A 5,325-nucleotide genomic window follows, 5' to 3' on the forward strand; every position below is an offset into this window, starting at 1 on the left:
AATAATGCACACTTCACTTAAATTTAAAAGACAAAATATATAAAATTTTGTTTTCTTTGCATAGCACTTTGAGACAGTTGAACAAATTTGTTAATACCTTTCATGTCATCTTTTAAAAGTTATATGGCATTGCTATTCTAAAATTCGAAATTGTATATTCTTTTAAAATCACTAGTTAATTTATTTATTTTTCTAGAATTACTAGTTTTTGGAAAGCATACTTAGATTATGTATTTGATTATATTTAATTACATAATAGTAATATATTTTGAATTGCATTGAGATAGTTTAACAGGATACAGTTAAACTATGCTATATAAAAGTAAACACTTTCTTGTCTATTAAGATGTATAATAATCAAAATCTTTGTATTTTTTCAAGGCAGTATTTCATAGATAATTTGATGTAAATTATACTTTATATAAACAAAACATATATGCTTTATTTACCACACAACCAAAGTAATTAGAATTTTGTAGAATGAATACATCATCAATATCCAACAATCTCATAGCGTATTGTGATCTTTATATATAATAATTACTTAAAAAATATTTTTTAAAGAACCTGCTAATTATTTTAACTATGCAATTAAAACCAAACTAGATTTTGATCCGCATTTCGAAAGCGCGGGTTTTATGGGTTATATACGAAGTTGGATATGAGATAGTATTTTGAGTATATTGTGTATTATTATGTTATAAAGTCGTATTATATCGAATATAGAAATTTGTTTAAAATTATATAACTTATGAATAAGTTTATTCGAGATTTTTTATAAACACTCTTATGTAAGTATGAAAATTTTACCTAAATTTGATAAACGAACCAAACCAATACGAAATACAGGTTGAGATTCGGGATTGGGAAAAAGTACCTATTAGATTTTTTTGGACCTGCGGGTCTCTGTTGGACTCCGGGTACCCAAAGTACGTAGAATGTTTTGTTCATATTATGTATATTTGAGTAATTCATATATGTTCTCAGTATAAAAATATTATTGTAAATTTTGGATTCGCGTTTTCTGCTATAGTTTCAGGTTTTGGGTAAAATTTCAAATTTTAGAAAGATATTTAAAATATTGGATATTTTTGGTTCTTGGGTAAGATTTTGGTCTTTTAGATATTTAGTTATTTTTGATATTTGTTTGATTTTGGGTATTTTTCGTGTTTTGATTTTTTTGGCTTTTCGGATTCTTTAGATCTTTTTGTTCTAAATACTTGAACCAAGCTAGGCTCATTACATAGACAAATTACATAGTAAATTTTACAGATACTTGAATTATTGACTCAAACTGACCTGAAACTAAAAGGAACCGATCTGTACAAAAAAAAAATTCAAATACCTAGTTGGATATAAATGCCCAAGACCCAAAGAATTTGGACCTGAGAGAAACCGATTTATATTTAACCCGAACCTGAATGCCCAAATCTAACCTTTCATTATATTTTTGTGCATTTTATAAAAGTTACATTTCTTCAGTTGGTGAAACTTAAGATTTATTTGAGAAGTTTTTGGCTAATTTAATAGTATAGATTTGTAGGTTTTTTGTTGAGCAGTAAAAACAAAATTTGTTGGGTTTTTGATAATTTTAAACTTATCTTAAATACTAAATTGTTATTTATCAATAAAAGAAAATTAACATAATATATAATTTTTAAACTTATCTTAATTATGAAGTTAATGAGACATATTTAAAGAAGAGTATAATAAAGTGTACGTGATATTATATTTTCGTGAACCAAATTTATGTGGTCGTATATATATGGTATAATCTTTTCGTTTACAAAAAGATATGAGTCTAATAAATAAAAGCTTTGACTAAATGATTGTTAGAAAAATTTAGGGTAATATATTGTTTGTCCAATTCAAAGCAATACCAAAATATTATTATTTAATGAAAGGTTCTAAACAATCTTTTTAAGTAGATTTATTTAAACTCTTTCCCTTTTAATAACATTGATTATTTTTAACACGTGGAAGATGATTGTTAGGCACAAATAAACCCAAGAAAAAATCTGTTGGATTAGAGTGCGAACTGGTTTCTGGTTTTCTATATTTCGATTTTCGGCTTTAGAATCAAGTTTTCTTATGTTCCGGCTTGAAAAATAAAACTTCTAGTTAAAATAATTTAACCAAAATTCTGCCAAAGATCACCTATATCAACAAGCTGAAAACCTATAAGAAGGAAGACTATTTGAAATACACGACTTTTACTATAACCAGACAACTCAATCTTAAATTTTTTAACTCCAAAACTATTACGAAATGTTAATTTGCCATCGTGGGCGTTGCCGTTGATCTCGATATGACGGATGTTGACTCTGATAGTTAAATCCCACAACTCGTATTTATGTGTAATTTTAGCAAAATAGTGATACATGTTAGGCGGTTCATTGAAGATTTGTTTTGTTATAGATTTATTTTTTCAGAGAATCAACTTTTTGTATGCCTTATTTCATTTATCTTATGATTTATTTCGCTTTTTGCCCATTTTTATAAGATTTAACATTTAAAATGTCATTATATCTATAAGATATGCAATAAAAAAACCTAATGAACAAAATAGCTATTGTAAACAAATCCAAATAATGTCTAAAAACCTAATTCATTATATTTATATTTTATCTATATAATTATATTTTATTTTATTATATTTTTATGATTAGCTAAAATAAAAATAATTTAATCCATAAAATTAACACATAGTTAAACTATTAAAATAATATTTATTTTATTAGTATATATATATCATTATTGCTTTGTCTTTAGCAAAGAAAAAAATTAATAAAAATCTAGAGAATCTATAGCAATGTATATAAAACATTGATAAAAATTTATAATCAGAATATATACTAGAGAATCAGCGTCACTTTTAAAACTATCTAAAACTTTTTAAAAATTCAAACTCTGCACACAAGAGGCAGCCACGCACTAATGGAGACAGGGCCGGCCCTGAGATTTAGGGGACTGTATGCGGTTTTTAAAAAATTCCAGCTAAAAATTTTTTTGGTAAATTTTGGGAACCTAAAAAAAATTTTTGAGGGTTTTTTTCTATGTAACTTTTTCCAAAAGTTTTGGAGGTCTAAGGTCAATGTTTCGTTAGACTTTGCCCAGGACTGACCCTGTGGAGATGACGATGAGTGAAAGCCGGAGAGAAGATGACAAGGAGGAAGCCTCACCGGAACCTGACGAACTTCCTCCAGAGATCATCGAAGAAATTCTTATCCGACTTCCAGCGAAATCAATCGGGAGATTCAAGTGCGTGTCAATGTATATTAAACTCTCTTTCACGGTACGTGGATATCGTTTTAATTTTTTATCAATTAATTTAGTAAAACTTCATAATTCTCCTTAAATTGGTGGACTAACTCCTATCAAATCGCTATTTTCTAGAGAAACGAAGACGAGAAAAGTTTCAAACCTCTTTGACCCTCGTCATAAGTTAGTGAAGGATGCAACTATGCATTAAAACAGTATTTTCATATATTTAAACTTTTCTCAAAAAATATGTGTTAACCCCTACGAAAATATTAAATTTTTCGGTAAATGCTCTATATACTGAAGTCTATGATCTTTATTGTTGTTTAAAAATTTCTAAACACATTCTACATTTGTATTAATGTATATTAAACTCTTTTTCAAGGTACATGAGCATCGTTTTAATTTTTCGTCAATTAATTTAGTAAAACTTCATAATTCTCCTTAAATTGGTGGACTAACTCCTATCAAATCGCTATTTTCTAGAGAAACGAAGACGAGAAAAATTTGACATTCATCATATGTTATTGAAGGAAGCAACTATTCATTAAAACAGAATTTCATATTTTTGAATTTTTTTCAAAATCTATGTGTTAGCCCTACGAAAATATTGAATTTTTCAGTACATGTTCTATATTCTGAAGCCTATGAACTTTATTGGTGTTTTAAAATATGTAAACACATTCTACATTTGTATTAATATATATTAAACTCTCTTTCAAGGTACATGGGCTTCGTTTTAATTTTTTTCAATTAATTTAGTAAAACTTCATAATACTTCCTCAATAGTGGACTAACCACTATAAAATCGCAATTCTCTAAAGAAACGGGGACAACAAAGGTTCCAAACCTATTTGACCTTTATCGTATGTTAGTGAAGGATGCAAATATCCATTAAAACAGTATTTTCATATATTTTTGAGTTTTTCTCAAAATCTATGTGTTAACCCCTAAGAAAATATTGAATTTTTCGGTAAATGCTCTATATACTGAAGCCTATGATCTTTAGTGTTGTTTTAAAATATGTAAACACATTCTATATTTGTATTAATGTATATTAAACTCTCTTTCAAGGTACATGAGAATTGTTTTAATTTTTTTTTTCAATTAATTTAGTAAAACTTCATAATACTCCCTAAATTGGTGGACTAAACCACTCTAAAATCGCAATTCTCTAGAAAAACGGAGACAACAAATGTTCCAAACCTCTTTGACCTTCATCATATGTTAATGAAGGATGCAAATATGCATTAAAACAGTATTTTCATATTTTTGATTTTTTTCTCAAAATCTATTTGTTAACCTCTACGATAATATTGAATTTTTCGGTAAATGCTCTATATGCTGAAGCCTATGATCTTTAGTGTACGTTTAAAATTTATAAACACATTATACATTTGTATTAATGTATATTAAACACTCTTTCAAGGTACATGAACATCGGTTTTATTTTTTGTCAATTAATTTAGTAAAACTTCATAATACTCCATAAATTGGTGGACTAACCAACTCTCTATAAAATCATTATTTTCTAGAGAAACGGAGACAACAAAAGTTTCAAACCTCTTTGACCTTTATCATACGTTATTTAAGGATGCAACTATTCATTAAAACAGTATTTTCATATTTTTGAATTTTTCTCAAAATCTAGGTGTTAACCCCTACGAAAATATTGAATTTAATATACATTAATACAATTTCTCAAAATACATTTCTCAAAATCTAGGTGTTAACCTTCCAATTTCGGTAAATGCTCTATATACTGAGGCCTATGATCTTTATTGTTGTTTTAAAATTTCTTAACACATTCTACATTTGTATCAATTTATATTAAACTCTCTTTCCTGGTACATGAGCATCATTTTAATTTTGTTTCAATTAGTATAGTAAAACTTCATAAAACTCCCTAAATTGGTGGACTAACCACTATAAAATAGCTATTTTCTAGGGAAACGGAGACAACAAAAAGTTCTAAACCTCTTTGACCTTCATCATATCTTAGTGAAGGAAACAACTATTCATTAAAACAGTATTTTCATATTTTTGAATTTTTCTCAAAATCTA

This window comes from Brassica oleracea, unplaced genomic scaffold (assembly GCF_000695525.1).
Source record: "Brassica oleracea var. oleracea cultivar TO1000 unplaced genomic scaffold, BOL UnpScaffold00944, whole genome shotgun sequence".
NCBI classification, from domain to species: Eukaryota; Viridiplantae; Streptophyta; class Magnoliopsida; order Brassicales; family Brassicaceae; genus Brassica; species Brassica oleracea.